The sequence below is a fragment of the Apium graveolens genome, chromosome 3 (assembly GCF_009905375.1).
Source record: "Apium graveolens cultivar Ventura chromosome 3, ASM990537v1, whole genome shotgun sequence".
Classification (NCBI taxonomy): domain Eukaryota; kingdom Viridiplantae; phylum Streptophyta; class Magnoliopsida; order Apiales; family Apiaceae; genus Apium; species Apium graveolens.
This window is the reverse complement of record NC_133649.1, coordinates 104,961,571-104,980,711: the sequence shown is the minus strand read 5'-3', so window position 1 is coordinate 104,980,711 and position 19,141 is coordinate 104,961,571. Positions and strand designations below refer to the sequence as shown.

The 19,141-nt window shown below is 32.9% G+C and overlaps 1 long non-coding RNA gene across 1 annotated transcript; it reads left to right on the top strand.

Moving 5' to 3' along the window:
* The first annotated feature begins 12,232 nt into the window (after positions 1-12,232).
* On the top strand, positions 12,233-14,898 carry LOC141710842 (uncharacterized). The gene is made up of 3 exons (XR_012571091.1): positions 12,233-12,351; positions 13,603-13,775; positions 14,838-14,898. It is a non-coding gene; the product is annotated as an uncharacterized LOC141710842 (long non-coding RNA).
* The last annotated feature ends 4,243 nt before the right edge of the window (positions 14,899-19,141 follow it).

Genomic DNA, 19,141 nt, shown 5'->3' with positions numbered 1-19,141 from the left:
GAAACCCTGGAATGGGTAGAGGTCATAGTCAAGGTAGAAGATTCACATCAAGAAAAGCTGAATTCACAAGTCACATGACAAGTTCTGATACTGGGAAAAGAATAAGTTCTGCTGCTGGTAAAAGGATAAGTTCTGATGAACTTTTAGATCTTGATGAGGAAATGTCAAGACAGTTATTTCTTCAGCAAAATCCAGGAATGGACTTGGAAAGTTTAATGGAAGAAGAAGCCAGGCTTAAATCAGAGAAAGTCACATCTAAATCTGAAGCTTCTGGTAAAAAGCCACTTCCAAAACTCAAAGGCATTGTGTTCAAAGAAAGGACACATACTGAAGCAACATTGGCTAGATCACAACCGCAGATAGATCCAAGATCCAAGGGTAAAGAAAAGGTTGGTGAACCTATCAAGGTTTATGTGCCTCCTGAGGATGAAGAAATTACTGATGAAAAGGATAATCTTGCTCTGACTTCAAGAAAAGTTCTTAAAACAACCTCTGACATGGCTCAAGTTGTTTAGAGTGAAGAAATTGTAAGTTCTGATATTCAGAAAAAGCAAGTAACCTCTGACATAGCTCAAGTTAACTTGATATCAGAAGATAGACCAAAGACACTCCTACCAGGATTCACTAAAGCAAAACAGACTTAACCTTTGAAGACTATTGCAAGTGGTTTTGAAGCAAGAGTAGTTACTGGAAAGGAAGCAAGAGATAAAACTGGATTGGGAAGTGCTGATGAAAGAAGAATACATAACACTACCAATGATCCAACTTCCTTGAGTGAACCAGGTATTGGAGCAACTCCTGAGAGATTGAATCAACTGATATCTGTACAGATGGTTTACCATACCTACTTGAAAGAATACACCTTGTTGTATTTCATGACAGATGGTAGGGTTTATCATATAAGACAAAATGCCATTCCATTGAAGTATTTTGAAGAATTGGAGCATGTACTATTCTTACTTCAAGTGGATGACAGAATAACACGAACTGCTGCAAACTATTTGAAAGAACAGATTCAGAGACAGAAAAGGCTTTATTCTGTTAAGTCTGACAGCACATATGTTCCAAAGTACAGAGATCACAATGGTGATATAGTTGAAATGAAGCCCAACACTGCTAAGATTATAACTACCTTTTTGGGGTACAGGGCTGTTGAATTCAATCTTGAGTCTGATAAAGCTTATTTGATCAGACTGGATCAGGATATAAGAAAAGCAAAGATCAATGATCTCAGAGCTGCAATCTTTCAAATTGGTGAAGATACTACAGAGCTTAAAGATGCCAAAAGGAGAATGATTGATGAACTCAGATATGCTGAGAAATGTTTGTTGAAGAACTATCTCAGAACAACTCCTGACATCAGAGAGATCAGATGATGAAGCCAAGTTGAAGATCTACAACTGCTTAAATTCTGATATTTGTACAGACTGAAGTTGTTATCAGAAGTTGAATATTGGTAAAGCTTTAAGGACTGTAAGTTGTAGTTATCTAGTCTAATTCTCATGCATTTGTACTTAATATTTTTGACATCATCAAATATCTGTTAAACTTGTATATTATGCTAATTTACAAGTTGGGGGAGATTGTTATATATATTTGATAATGTCATGGCTAATATAATTTATGTTTAGATTTCAGATCTTACTTAACAGGACAAATCAGTACTTAACCGTTGATCAGTACTTATACTGGAAGTCAGGACTTAAGGATATCAGTACTTATATTATCAGGAGATAATCATCAGAAGTTAGATATCAGAACTTAAGTGCTGAAGGATGATCAGATAAGGACAGTAGCTGATTAAAGGAAAGAAGATCAAGATAAACATAAGAAGAGATATGCATGAAGAAGGAGTTCCGTGAAGAATGGAATACTTGGAAGAAAAGATATCTGATTGATATATTTTAGGAAGCAAAATTATATTCCATATCAATTAGTGATTATCTTGTAACTGTGTAGTATATAAACACAGATATAGGGTTTACACTATAAGCGTTATCATATTCGAGAAGATTATTTATTGTAACCCTAGCAGCTCTCGTGATATTTGTTCATCACTGAGAGGTAACAGTTTCATAGTGTAACAGAGTTTATTGTTTCAATAAAGTTTGTTTTCTATTACTTAAGATTTTAAAGTTCGATTTGATTATATTATACACTGTATTCACCCCCTCTACAGTGTGTGTGACCTAACAAAAACCTCAATGCAACTAACAACAAATAAAAATAACACAATGCAAAGATGTAATCTAAATTACAAAACTAGTGTATAGAACATTCAATGAAAGTTCAAAACTGTGATGGCACACCAATTATAGTCAATTCATTCTTCGAAACCTCATACGCAACTCAGGGTGACGCAAAATAACACATTGCAATTAGATGTTCTCAATTGCAAAACTAGTGCATAAAACCATAAAAAAGTTCAGAATTGTGATGGCATTACCAATTGGAGCCAATTTATATTTTATATTGTCATTCACAACTAACGGTGACCCAAATCAACACAATGCAACTAAGTATTCTCACTTGCAAAAATGGTGCATATAACATTCAAAAAAAGATCAAAAATGTATTCGCATAGCAATTGAAGGCAATTCATACTTCGAAACCTCATACGCAACTCACGGAGACTAAAAACAACACAGTTCAAACATGTGCTCACTTCAAAATTAGTACAAAGAACATTCAAAAAGTTCAAAAACTAATATAACATGCCAGTTTGAGCCAATTAATGCTTTTAAACCTCATTAGCCACTAAACTCAATTAAAACAATCGAACGCAATAAGGGGTTCTCAATTGAAAAACTACACTAGGTTTGAAGTTGCAACTAACAACTCAATACAAGACATGCTTGGACAGGTCCATCGCAAACGGAAACTTGTTAAATGAAAATAAAGTTAAGTGCGGGTTTGAAAACCCTTAAACTCATGCACAATTTTGACATTATTTTTAAAAATTATAAAAACTAGAAACTGAATACTCCCACGGTTGGACAAATCAATCGCAACCGGAAACTTCTAAAATAAAAATAGAGCAAACAACCTATCAACTAAATGTCTTACATGGTTTGGCATGTATTTAGCAACTAGAATGTAGTAAAATGAAAGTGGGCTTATATGTGCCTTCTGCAAATATCATGTAACACCCCCAAATCCGGGGTCGGGGATCCGGGTTGTCACGAGTTCCATTTCCCTTAATAATACTTAATCTTAATAATCAACCAACTACTGCGTACTGTGACCCCACAATATACACACACACACCACAAGTTATAGTCTCAGAGATGAATACCAAAAATAACACAAGTCATTTTATTCCACAATTATAAGTCATTAGACCTCAAAAGGGTTTCTGAATAAATTTACACATTCTTTGCCATTATTACAATTCATAAATATACATAAGTATGGTACAACAAAAGTTGAAAGCCTAGCCTATTGGTACACCCTACCTCAGCTACAACGACATCAACGCCTACAGGAAACTGCGGAACGTTTCCTATCCGCTCGCGAATTGGGAGCTTGATCCTGTTCATCTTGTCTATCTGTTGTTGTGTGATGAAAGAAGAAAGCAAGGGTGAGCAACAAGCCCACCGAAATAATATGTATTATAATTAACAATATATGAGCATTCACATAGTACTCATGAAAGTCTTGGTCAAGAAGAAATGAACCAAGTTTGTAATTTTAATGCGATGAAGTCGCAAAATATTCAGTATACATATATACATCTCAAATCTTTGAAATCCTCTGACATGTATAATATACACAGAGTTCATGTTTATAACTGTATACAATATCGTTGCAAGGTGATCTCATATATCTAACCTTGTCTCAACATTTTTCTGAAAATCTTTGTCATGCATAAGATAATCATTTACTAGATATAAGTTGAAAAGATGAAGTTACAAGATACTCCCATATACTTATATCTTTTCCGAATACTACTTGAACTACCACCGTTCAAGTTATAATTAGTTTCAAAAGTTCATCACACAGATGAGACTACAAGATAATACTTGAATAGATTTAATCTTTGAAATATTATTGAATGAAATGAAGTTACGAGATACTTCATTAAGTCCCGATATATATATATCCATATATATCTCTCATACATTTCCTGAAAACCTCTGTCATGTAAAGTATGAACAGAGTTGCAATATCCAATGAATTTGGAAAGAAAAGAATTTTGGCATAAACCCGATATCTTGCTGATCAGGCAAAGATACCAATAAGTAACCTTTTCCACTAGTAGATGGATGAATCCCCCACCGGTCATCACCCTGGCCGTATTAGGACCTTGTGCTGGACCGCCACCCGGCCTCTTACGCGTTGATGGACTGCCACCCAGCCACTTACACTTTGATAGACCGTACCCCGGCCTGTCGCTTATGCCGACTCAATTAGATGGGCTTACTTCCCGAACATTAGGCAAGTAATCAAATTGTTTTCTCAAAACAACAACCTCGTTGCGAATGTAAAATACACCACAGAGCCGGATCCCTCAGATTTTGAGCGAGTATTTAAATCCCCTTCGAAAGAAGGATTTTAAATATAAAAATGAGTTTTGGGATCCGCCCTAACTTTTAAAAATCATTTTGAAGACTCGAAAACATTTTTAAGAATGTTTGGAGTAATGCTGATTTAATGAAATAAATCAGTCCCGATATATTAGAAAATATCTGAATATTATTATTTAAATAATATTCCCATAAGGATAACCATTATAAAAAAATAATTGAAGTAGAAGTTTTAAAACTCATACTTGAAATGAATAATAAATAACCAAAGATATACTTATGCGAAAGTACGGTCTTTATTTGAATAATCGAAAATAAGTTTGATTATCGAAACGTTATTCTTTAATAAAATAAAGAATATTATTTAATAAATAAGCGGAGTCATAAGTCCACGAATGAATATTCAAAATAATATTCATTAAATAAAATAAATGGAGTCATAAGTCCTCAAATGAATATTCAACTAATATTCATTAAATAAAATAAACGGAGTCATAAGTCCTCGAATGAATATTCAACTAATAATATTCATTAAATAAAATAAACAGAGTCATAAGTCCTCGAATGAATATTCAACTAATATTCATTATTTAAAATAAAGTTATCGAATAAACCTTATTCGATTAATAGTTTTGAAAACTATATCTATATATATAAATATATATATAATATACTCGGGAACATCGACTCCCGGTTTAGAAAATGTTCACCTTTGGGTCCCCTATACTAAGGGTATACGCAACTACTGCTTATCTCTAGCATAGGTATTATACAACTTATAAGCTTTTGAATCAATAATTAGATATCAAGATTACAAAACAGGCATGCATATAAATATCATATCACATGCTCCAATATATCGCAAGACTTTGCTAATAATAATCATGCACTTATCACAAAATAATGCATATACATATATACATCATAACAACAGTATAACGGGTAGAAAACTTGTCTGAGTGTTCCCGGTTAGGCTTAAGCTTAGAGTGGGTCCGATAACCTATGAACAACAACATAAGTCGGAATTAAACCACGGTCGCTTAAGAAACTAGACTTTAACCAATTGAACCCTAACGTTTGCTTATGGTCACTTCTACGCTTAACAAATCACATAAGTCGTTCGAGTACCCTTGGCTCCACCATTTTTAATAAATTAACCATTAAGAATTTTAAGGCGATTCTTTCGCGAGTACCCTACCAACTGCCTAATCCACTTTACATAATTGTTTCATACTCCAATTAGTCATTTAAGGGCCTTAACCAAGGTTTCAAAGTAAGGCGAGGGGTAATGGTTCGTTCGCGAAACGACGGTACTTAAAACGGTCGTTTCTCCTAAACCGTACATCGGATTCAAGCGAACCACATATCAAAACGAAGCTTACGACATAATCTAACTAAACATGGAAAAATCACAGATTCAATAGTTAGCTCTCTGTCCCGAACACTAAGAACAAGCAGTTGTATAAAATTGGGCATTACGACGGCTATGTTTACGCGATTACCAAGTTTTAAACCACTTCCAAACAACCACCATTCAACTCACAACCAACAATACAACCAACCCTCATCCAAACCTTACTACATCAGTCCCCAAACCTCAAGATTTTCCAATTTATACAACCCCACACATGAACTACTAGCTATACTTAAGTTTCATTAACTATAAACAAGATTTCAACATCCAAATCACTACAAATCCAATCCAAACTCTAAACACACAAGCATCATACTTCTCATTTATTATAACCATCAAAACCATCGTAATACTCAAAGTAAAGTTAGGGTTTGGAGGTGTTATACCTTCCTTGGAGTGATTAGAGTAGCTAGGAAGTATTAGGGAGCCTCCTACAAGCTTGATCTTTCCAAAGAAATCAAGAACACAAAGTTAGGTTTTGAAGTTTCTAAAAGTCAGATTGAAAGAACTGTCAAAACGAGGGTCTTACCATGCTTATTTGGACGAGACTTGTGAACAAGAGTTGTAGGCCATCTCAATACCTTTCCAAAGAGCTATAGAACATACTAGTTGAGTGAGTATTGAAGGAGATATGGTAGTTTGAAGTTGCTGCTCTGGTTTTGGCCGAGAGCTTTTTGAAGGAAATGAAAGTCAACTTGTATTTTGTGTTTTTGATTTGTTTTGGCTTGGTTGCTTTGTTTTGTTTTGTTAATTATCCTTTTACCATGGTAAAAAATGAATGGCTGAAAATCAACCAACCAATCCCTCCATTTGTCATGCTTATGTCACCATGCCTATGTCATCCATTTGCCACATGTCTCTTCCTTGTGGTTTGATGATGTCACAATCCTTGGCTTCTTGTACAAGCTTGTCTCTTGGTCGCTTATTTGTTTTACGGTACGCTTAACTTTCGTCCTCGTTCGTCGTTTGAGGGATCATATCTGGGATCTTATTACTTGGGTTCCCCTAAACCTTTCTCAATATTTTGTATTCCTTTTATGATCCTCTCTTATAATCCTTGAATTTAAATCCTTTTAATCATGTTACCTTATACTCAATTCTTTCGGTATCTGGTGGATTTTCGGGAAAAATCAAAGTGTTCGAATTTGGATTCTGACGATCTTTACATACACTTATTTATTTTATGGAGTACTAATACGATCTTAGAATTTCCATAACAGTACTCATATATAGCGTGTTCTGATAATTTTCCTTAATCAGCATCATCAGCAAAAGTTACTATTCATCCGTATTTCAAAAATTTCAAAAAATTGGGGTTATTACAAATCATCTGGTGGACTTTTGACATATTATTTATAATTTCTGCAAGTTAGAAAGTAAATACATTACATGGTGTGACACGTCTTTTACAGCTTGATTATCATGAAATGAAATGAACGGACGTCTACATAAGGTTGTCGCAACCATAAATTTATACATCATTATGACTTAGTTTTTTAAAACTCTGTAACTTAGCAACGCAAATATTACATGATCCAACACATTTTTGCAACATAAATGTCGTAAAATGAAAAGACGTCTACATGAGGTTGTTGCAACCATAAACTAATGTACTATTTTGCTCCTATTTTTTAAAAATTCTGCAATATAGCGACTCAATATGCAAATCATGAGACGTTTTAAATGCAAACTAAAACTCCTAAAATGAAAGAGTATGTAAATAAAGCTCTCTCAACCATAAACCAATCTACTTTATTTACTTAATTTTCAAAAAATTGCAAGCTAGCAACTAAATATACCAAATTCTTTGATTTAAGTAATTTGGACAATAATAAGTTCACATGAAACTTAATTCTAATTTTGGGACGTTATTATCTTCAAAGAGATTGAATCTCAATTCTCAGTAACCTCTTATACACCTTAAAACAAAAAATGCTCAAAATCAATCAATCTTCAATTTTATAATCAAACTTTTGTAGAAAACAATCTACAAATTTGATATCATTTTAGTGGGTTTATATTATCTTATTGCCGATTTGAAAGAAATTTGGAGAAGTAGTTTGACTTTTGGTTTCGATGATGAAAAACAAACCAATTTTGTTGCTTTCTGTATTTTTCTGCAAGAATTGGTTTCTTCAATTTCTATTTCAGTTTGTGCATTTATGTTTCTTGATTTTGTGTGATGATTACATTTTTAGGAGAGAAAGTATGGAAGTATGAAAGCGTTGAAGAAGAAGTGAAGAAAATAACTATGTTTGCAAAAAAATTATACCAACGCAAGAAAAACGTATATTTACGATTAAAAAGGTTTACTTTTCCGTATGTTTGCAGTTTTTTTAAAAAAATGGAAGTATTTTTTTCTATTTTTTTATTTTTTAGTATATATTTATGAAAAAAGTCCTATAATATAAATCAATTATAATATCTATATGTAATCTATAAAAACTTAAAATGTATAATATAAATCAATTATAATATATTTATTTAAATATAGTATACCCGATTTGGTTATTCTTGTAAAACCAAAACCGAAATAAAATCATTTTATTTTTTGGTTGAATTTTAATTGTAATATTTTAGTTATTATAATTTTGAGGTCAAATTATTTTCATTTCGAGCATTTGATATACTAGTAGGGATGGCAATTGTAAAATAGAAAAGGCGCAGGGATTTCGGACTAATCAGCTAAAACCAAAGAAAATATTTTAGGACCGGATATTAAATGGGCTATTATTTATCATAGAATCAAAATTCTTTAAAGCCCAAATGCTCTTTCTTCAGTCCAAGTTCCAATCTCGACCCTCTTTTATGTTTATTTTCCTACTTTCTTTGACAGAACAAAAAGGTGATGTTAAACCAAACTTATTAGAATTATGTAATCTATTTGTGCCGGAATGTAAATGTATGAAGAACGAAATGAACTAATTAACTGTATTAACCACTAAAAATGTTGAAGTTTACAAAAAAGTGACAAATGCTCACTACAAGCTCAGTATTTATAGACTAAACCAGTCAACTCACAGTTGACCAAAGTTTTAACAAATTAACAGACTAACCGCTATCACTCAAATCCAGATATATTCTAACAAATCCTTATTAACTTGTGAATTTAAAGCATGACTGATAGAGGCTCACCACAACAGGTAGATGAGTACTCCTATTTGTACTCGTAATATTTCACTCACAAGCTGAGGATACACTAGGATTGTGCAATCCCAGCTTGGAACAAAAATGCCAGTAAGAGAACTGCCTAATGCTTTTGTAAAAATATCTGCCAACTGTTCCTTAATAGAGATCTTTTGAGGACTGATAATACCTGCCTGCACTTTCTCACGAATGAAGTGACAATCTTCTTAATGTGTTAATACAAGCATTGTTGAACTAGATTGTCAGCAATATCAACAGCAGCCTGGTTATCACAAAAAACAGGAACAGCAATAGTGAATGGAACAAGAAGATCTGCAAGCAAGTACTTAAACCACATAATTTCAGTAGTGATCGAAGCCAACACGCAATATTTTGCCTCGAGAGGAACCCACCAAAAGACAAAACCCAGTAACTGATCTTCCAGAGATAGTACAGCCACCCCAATCATTATTACAATATCCTTGAAGATATAAAGAACTATGAGCTGGAAAAAATAGACCCAAACCAGCAGTACATTTGAGATATCAAAGAACACGAAACAAAGTATCAAGATGCTTCTCACAAAAATTGACTTAAAAGGTGAACAATATAGCTGATATCTAGGTGAGTAAATGTTAAGATCACATTTTACCAACCAAACTCCTGTAGAGAGATAAACTCTTGAGCAAAGCACCAGAACGATCATTATCATAAAATTTGATATTCTGATCAAGGGGAATTAGAAGGGGTTTATAATGGATTAGATCGATGCTAGATAACATATCCATTATAAACTTTTATTGGCTTAACACCAGACCCTTGTCATTTCTGGAAATCTCAAGTCCCAAATAGTATTTGGCTTGACCTAAGTCTTTGATGCTACACTTAACATGTAAATCCTCCTTCACAACGGTAATAAAATCAGTATGGTTTCCTGTTAACAAAATATCATCACGTATACAATAGCAACCGTAAAATGATCCTCCTGCTGATGAACAAACAAAGCGTAATCTGTTAAAGATTGCTTAAAATCAATCTCCAATAAAAAATCAGATAACTTTCTATGCCTGCATTGTTTTCATCTAAAGATAGGCCAGTTCTAGACGAGACAATTGCCATGATAATCTTGATAGTATCTAACTGAAAGATAGGCTAGTTCTAGACGAGACAATTGCCATGATAATCTTGAGTATTCAAGTAATCACTAAGTCATTCACTCTCTCCCACTGGGCACACAGACATGAATTGGCATCAGGTTTGACATAAGATCCGTTCATTATGACAAACTTTTTTCTAGCATTTCGAGAGATTTGCATTGATCGACTTCATGGCGCATAGTTATCAGGTCCAGTTAATTTCTTAGCAATTAACAATAAACCTGGATGATCGTTATTATGAATGAACAACTGACGCGAATTCTTATCTAAAATATCTGGATTAAACATATGATCATTCATTTTTGTAGAATGGTGTGTGTCTTTACCATTCAGATCCGTATTTAAACTAACATCATCATCATCATAATCGGAACAACGAATATGTATGATCTCAACAATTAGACAAATTGAACTATAAACACTCGATACAATCGTAATAACCTCTACGATTTGTAATTCAACAAGTAATCTCAATAAAAAACATATAAACTTGTGAAATAAGATGAAAATTTGATGAAACATGTTAGAAAAAGCTTGAATCTGAACTGAAAAGCTTGAATCAGAACTGTAACAATGGCGTTCACACTTGTAATCACAAAGGAACGAATCAAAAATGAAGAAACTACGAAAAAGCTTGAATCTAAACTGAAAAGATTAAAACAGAACTGTAATAATGACGTTCACACTTGTAATCACAGAGAAACAAATCGAAACAAGGAAACTACGAAAAAATCAACATCTATGCATCACGATTGATTGAAAATAATCAGGAGAGCTCTGATACCATATTAGAATTAGGTAATCTATTTGTGCATGAACATAAATATATGGAGAAAAAAATGAACTAACTGTATTAATCACCGAAAATGTTGATGTTACAAAAAAAGTGACAAATGCTTTATACAAACTCAGTATTTATAGAGTAAACCAGTCAACTCACGGTTTACCAAACTTCTAACAAACTTACAGCTATCACTTAATACCAGATACATTCCAATAAATTCTTATGAACTTATGACTCCAAAGCATGACTGATATAGGCTTTATGTTGAGACTCGAGGCTCATCACAACAGCTAGATGAGTACTTGTATATGTACTCGTAATTAAACTCAACACGTATAATCATTAGTTAAACTAAACTCAGTATATATAATTATTATTTTATCTTTCAAAACAAAGTACACATTATTCTGTCAAAAAAAGTACAAATATTATGGTATGTGAATAAAATATAAAATATGTGGTTTATGTGTAAATTATGCAAACTAGTAAAGAAAATTTTTTAAATAAATTATTTCAGATTGACGAGTCCGTATAAGATTTGAGTTATGATATGTGACAATCGGGCCATCAGTTGAGACGCGACCCATAAAAGACGATTACACGAAAAATGGATTTGACGATATTAATTAAAAAAAGGAATTAAGTGGAGTATGTGAAAAATGTGTTATGTTAAGAGTCTCATGTGACCCTATGATTATTTGAATAAAAATATGTAAAGTCATATCATTATTTGAATTATTGGTTGTTCGATAAATGTGAAAAGTAGTTATAAATAGAGTTTAAATATAAAAATTTACGGATATGAGATTTGATTGATTGTCATTATGTGAATATATGTTATTTGACCCCTGCGTGGTTGAATTTGTGATTGTGGGATTTTTAATTATTTTTAAATGATTTATTAAGTAAAATGATTTTATGAGTTTTGTTTTTATTTTTGAGTTTTATCTTGTAAAATTCGTATAAAGTAAACTGTATGCTAAAAAATTATTTTAAAAATATGTGGAGAAATCTAATTTCGTAATATATATTTTAAAAATAAAAATTTAATTATAATTGAACTATTATTTTGGATTTTCTAAATTATAAGCTCGATTTTCAGCATTTTGCTTAAAGAAAATTCAAAAACAAAAAAATGATAAATTTACCCTTTTACCCCTGTAGCTTCAGCCCTATAAACCCACTTCTCTTTTTCATTTCTCTGCTGGAACTCTCTCAACATTTCATTCTCTCTCTAGCTTTTGGTGCTCTCTCTTCAATATCTCTCTCGTTTTTAGTCCGTTTTTCGATCCGAGACCATGTTTGTGCTTCGTATTGCATCCTCTACAACCTATGTACTTGCATGTACGTATTGGTTCAAATTTTTTTAAGACCCATTTCGGTCTTGAGCTAATTTTCGAGTTTTAAGCTTGAATTTTTGGTGACGAATACTTGATTGGGTTGATTGTGCACGATTAAGGTGAGACCCGTGAATGAAAACCCATAATTGGGCACCTCTGGGTCGAACCGCCGCCGGTAATGAACTCCGGTTAACTGGTGGGGATGATGATGTTCTTGAGTCTGATTTTACCTCATTTTAATTCATGAATTTTAATCCTAAATTCGTATTTTTGAATAAGATAAAGATTTAGAAATTTTAATTTGGATTCTTGATTTTTAATTCGTTTCTGGATGATTAATTTGTATACGTGATTTATTGAGATATGTATTTGATGATATAGAGTTGCATGTATGATTTATGAATTTTCAGATTCTATTTAGGTTTATTATTTGAATTTCATTTTGATTATGGCGGAATATGAGGATTATAGTTTGAGTCTTGATTACTTTTATATATGATTATCGGGTTGTGTGTTTAATTGGGAAGAATGATGTTGTGAATTAATTTGCGTAACTACAATAAAAATTAGTTAAATTTAAGTCGCTTAACTTATTCGGTTTGGTGATAAGTGATATTTATAAGTTGATTATGTGCTTTACTTGTAAGTATGAAATCGAAATTAAGTATTGTAGGGAAAATTATTGCTTAGTAGATTATGATGCATAATTGGATGTTGGGTTGGGTTGAGTTTTGTGAGTAGTTCGGTATATATTTGATATGTAGTGTGCGATTTCTTGTTTTGTGGCTAGCAAGTATCTAATAGTCCTTGTGTATTTATTTTGGGCAAACAAATATAATTATTGGTTGGTGGTTTGATGTTGTGAAATAATGGGATAGACTATAAACGTATAGGTCATGCTGAATTTTCGGGAAAATTGCAATAGTACCAAAGGCTTTATAATATGAAACTAAATGTGCTTTTGGTGTATTAGTGAAAAGATACTTATATGAGTCTGTGACGGAAAGTATGTTACGTATATTTGAGTAAACTTGATTACATGTGTATCTGATTATAAGAAAATATGATGCAAGTGAAGATACTAGTTATACAAGATATAGATGTGATTACGTGTGTACGTGAACGAACATTGTGGTTAAATGATATATGTAAGACTCAATCTGTTAAAGCGAAAGGGGTAGATTAAGTTAGACGTTCGGAGTCGAAGGTCAAGTTTTATATAAGATATTAAAGTAGTGTCTTTTATTTTGTGTAGAAACGATACGTGAGAACGTGAAGTATATCAAAGAAAAGAAAGTTATAGAAAGTTACGAGAGTTAAGATGGTCAAGCTTTGTAAGGGTCGGAAAGTGAAGACATTCAGATTAGGAAAAGAAAGGAATTTCTAGGTGGCAGTAACTCGATCTCTGTGAAAAGGAAAACATTTGAGGCAAGTAAATTTGCCCTTTCTTATAAATGCTAAATGAGAATGAAATGATAGAGAAATTGTTTATGTTATGAAATGATAAAGAAAATGATACTGGTGATCCTGCTATTTGATCTTGTTAATAAACCCTTGTTAATAAACCCTGTTGTTAGCCTGATTCTTTTCAGATACGCTTACCTTGTTTCATAATGGTATCTTATTTCTTTTAAATATTCATATTCTGTATACTCCCTGATGAATCATTTTCCCTATTAATGTCTTTTTCGACCTAGATCCCCATATTGATAGTAATTACGCTTTATTGACATTCCTACCTTGAAATAGCCTTGCTTAGTGTACATTGTTAATACCTATGCTTATCCTTGATAAATCCCTAACGTGTGTTTCCTTTCGTATACCTTTGTTTATCCCACCTGAATTCTTGAAATGAAACTAAGAATGATTTTCGACTTGAAAGAGTCCAAATGACTTCAAAGGTTGGTAAATGTTTTAAAACGGAGTTAAGTTTTAAAAGTACTATGAATTTCCAATATAAAGGTTTTCAATGAAATCCTAAAGATTGGATAATAACGTAAGATTCTAGCGGGGCTAGTCCAGTTGTGTAAGAGGCTAGCGGGGCCAGTCCAACATTATAGGCTGAAATAATGCCGTAGGTACCATTATGACCGGATGTAGGCCAGTACGGGCTGATCATCTGTATTATAAATACAAGATGGATAATCCAATCAAGGATCCTATATTGTTAAAAATGAAAGTAAAGATTTTTAATTGTGCGATAAACACTACTCATTGCATTTTGATTTGAAATTTATTCATATTAGTTCTTAAAGTGTGAGAACTCATTTTAGAACCCTATCTCTGAATCTTAAAAATTATATATACAGAACTTGAACCTTGAATACCTGGAATCCCTATTTTGAAATCCTTTCCTAGATATTCTTAAGCCATTGCCACCTAGTATATTGAGAATAAGCTTTCTATTTATATTCTAATATTTAGAACTATTTACTAGTTACTTGTTGAGCCCTTTTAGCTCATTTATTTGTGTTGATCTAACATTGACAGTTAAGCAAAAAGATGGCGAGATTTAGGCGTTCAGCTCAGGTAGAAGCTTTGTGAGGGGATCAGTGTTAGTCTTTTAGATTCTCAGATACATTTGGGTTATCTGGCACTTCCAAGTCGGAATTGTAAACTTTAAATTTTTAAAGGTTGTAAAAGTTTAAATTATTGGTTGGTAGATGTATCTTATTTCATACCTTATCCTATATCGATCCTTGTAACTTTTCGGGGGTTTTATTTTATTTAATGTCACATTTTATATTATATAAGGTATCGTGGGTCTTCAATCTTAACTCTGGATTTGAGGGCGTCACAAGTTGATATCAGAGTTACAGGATTAGGTCCCTGAAATAAGTAAGGTTAAAAAGGTTATAGATTAAGGATATAAGTAATAAAGAGTGTTCAACTCATATAGAGTTTAGTTAAGATTATCGGAAATAGTCTCGGGAGTTAAGCTTGTTCCAAGGATTATGATGGCTCTAGGTTTAAGATAACCCTCATCAGTTTTACGTCTTTACGCGCTATATCTTATATCAGGCTTCTGACAGCAGCAATAATGTCGGTTCAGACAAAACTCTCACACCCCGGACACTTCGCCTGGCGATTCACCTTTAGCGTCCGATCATGAGCGTGATTCTGATTTTACTCCAATGATGTTATTGTGCGCAAACTTGCTCAGTCAACTACTGAGGCCCTTGTATGGTCAATTATATATGCTTTGGAGACTTGTTATGCCATGTTGAGGTTGTTACGTCTATTAGGAATGTTCTCTCGAATACTAATGGATGTGGTACCACTGATACTGTCCGAATTCTACCAATTCTTTAAGGTATGTATATAGACCACTCATGTGATTGGGATATGATATTAGACCAACATTCGGAATGTAGAATCTTAGTGGATCAGATGTCATATGATGCTAGGTAATGCGCAGTTATTTATAAAAGTGAATGGATGTTTTGGATTGATCGTATTAATTAGTTGGCTTGTTGATGTCTTCATGAAGGATCATCTGTTATAACCGTTTTGGGATAAAACTAGAGGATCTGTGAGGTTTGAAAGCTGAAAGTGGAATAAGTTAAGTATGACTCGTTAAAAAGGAAATTAAATAGTCCGTTTAGATATCAAACTGCCACTTTAGATTTTTTATGGTTAGAGCCCTTATGGGTAAGAGTTGGTGGTGGTTAGGAATAAATTTCAAATCTCATCCTCTTCTGACCTCCGGGTAGTCGTTATTGTATTTCCTTTGGAATTTGTTACCTTGGGCGCATAACCATATTTTCATATACCCACATACCATATAACCTTAATTCATAATATTCTGTTTGATATAACTAGTCTATATTCCTGCTCAATTAGTACCTATGTACCACTATAGCCTTCCAAAATCATTGTTACTTGTCATAAATACCTCTATCTTATTATCAACCGATAATAGCAAGCGACTTATGTAGTAATAGGGCTACATAAATTAAATCTTTACGCTCGAATTTATAAAATATTTGAAATGCTTAAGTTATACATTTTGTTTTCCAGAATGATAGCATATCGCTTAATAAGTTGCTTGTTTGCTCACCAGAAAGATAGAATCCAAATGGAGTCCCAAAATAGTAAATACTTCTTGAACCACTAATACTGAAAGTCAAGGTTGAGCTGATTTTTTTTATTGTAACCCAGATTTTATACCTACCCTGACATCAACATCAATCCCTGTAAGTTGTAAGCCTTAAACCCTATATAATTTCAGGGCATTGATTAAAGTCAAGCTTGGTTTAAGAGAATGAGAAGGTCATTGTACAGGTAAAATGAGAAGCTTGGTTTAAAGAAGCTTGGTTTAAAAGCTGAAGTAAATTGATGTTGAGGATTATTTAAGGTCTTTGTGAGAAAAGATATTGTGTCATTACAAGGATTAACGGATTTGTACTTAGGGTAGAATTTTCCTGAATTTATGAAAGATCAAAAGACAAGCGGATTCTTAGAAGTGAAACCATAAATGAGAATGGTTGATAATGAGATCTAGTTTACTAACTCGATTAGGTTCATGCAAGAGTCTGTGATTATAAATAGTAAGGAAACCGAGTAGTATTGAGGAAGCTTTAGACTTAATTAACAGTGAGGTAGAAAGTCTGAATTAATGGAAGATGAAAGGAGATGTTAAGAAAAGACATCGAAATAAAGAAAGGGGAAAGTAAACAAGAATGGAAGATGTAATTCAGGGTTGTAAAGGAACATTCTAGAAAATGCAACAAGCTAATTATTTGTTTTGAAGAAGCTTGTTCAGAAAGTAAATGTTCTTAGAATTATTGGATCCCCACTAACACCAGCAACTCCAGTGCCATATAGAGTAAAGGTTTTTAATATAAATGTGAAGATAAGGATGAAGAGTTTAAATATGAGTACAGGAAATATTAGTTGTGAATTATTTTTAAGCAAAAGTGTTAATGAATTCTGGAGTTATTAAATCTTTTATTTATCTAAGAATTTTGTTGAAAGTTGAAATGTGCTACCCCACCCTTTAGAACCCAATTTGGTTATTGAAGAGGCTAATAATGATAAAATATGTCTGCAGAATTTGTTTCGATTGCGATATTGAGATATAAGTTGTCATTTCTTAGCAGACTTTATACCTTTTAAGATATAAAGATTTGATGATATTTTAGGAAAGAACTGGTTAGCGGATTACGACCCAGAAATCGAGTGCAAGAGTAAGGAATTAAAATATTGAAAGTCAAGGAAAATGAGGATATAATATTTCGAGGACAAAACAAGAAAAAAGGTCTCTGACAATGAATCAAGTGGAAAGATTATTAAATCAAGGGGTACGAAACTTATCTAGCTCATGTGGTAGATGTTAATAAAGTATCGTCCAATATGGAAGAGATTAATGTTGTTATCAAACTTTCTGATGTATTTCCTAATGAGTTACCGGGATTTCCACTGGATCGAGAAGTATCCACGATTGATTTGGCAACTGGAACGGAAGCAGTCTCGGAAGCCCCATTTCGGATGGCATCGATTGAAATAAAAGAGATAGCGACATAATTATAATAGTTACTGGATAAAGGAGTTACTCAACCAAGTTTATCATATTGGGATTCACAAGTGTTATTTATCAATAGGAAAGACTAATGTATGAGATTGCGCATAGATTATTGCGAGATGTATAAGTTGACCATTGAGAATAAGTATCCTTTACCGCGAGTCTAAGATCTCTTTATCTAGTTAAAAGAAGCGAGATGTTTCACGAAAATTAACTTGATATCCGGCTATCAGCAATTAAAGATTGAGGCAGAAGCTATTTCTAAGACGACATTTTGCATTGTTAGGCCCGTAATCAACTGTAAAGGGGTGGGAGGTGAATACAGTTTATGCAAACAATTTGATGAAGCATTAACAGAATCAACAGTTTTTATATTAACAGGTAAAAACTTATTACAAATGTACTCTCTCAAAAGGATGGACAATTATCCTTGAGAGCCGCTAGGTTATGAGAATGATATAACAATGTTCACAATGCTAATAGCATGAACCTAATTTGTGCTTTATATAGAGCACAGTTACACAATCAATAAGGAATCCTATTATATTACAATAAGGAACCCTATTACATATCCATGTATGATTGCTTCTGAGATAAAATCCTTCACCGCCTTGAATTCCTGCTTTCATTTTCCTCCTCGAATATCTACTGATGTGACAAATTATGATGACATCATCTGCTGATCATCAAGTACAAATATAAGTATTGATGATGTCACTCTTCAGTAAATACTGATATAAGTCTTGATAAGAACTTTTGATAGTATCTGTCCAGATATCATCAATTATATCTAACAGTGTCCCCCAACTTTTGCATTATTAAAATTTGTACGAGTTCCGATTGATAATGTCAAAACTATCTAAATGCAGTAATCAAGTAAACATATTCATTCTTACTTCAGTAAATATCAGACTTTACTCTTCATTTTGAACTCTAACACAGTCTGGAAAATCTTCAAGAAATTTCCTCAGCAGATTTTCTTCCATTACATCCAAATACCATTTCATCCTCTGTTTGTGTTCTTTCAGTTCATTAGTTGATTCATCATTCCGATAGATGGCAGCCCTGAGATCATGTAACTTTGAATTTTCAAGAGATAGATCATCCAGTTCTAGAAATCCAACTTTCTTTCCATCAGGATTAAAGGTTAAAACTTTATTCCCTAGACTCATTTCTATCTTGGCTCCTCCAATAGGCATATCAACAGTATATCCAATTTGATCAATGTACTTCAGAATGTAGTTAGATTTATAAGGCATTCCTCTCTACT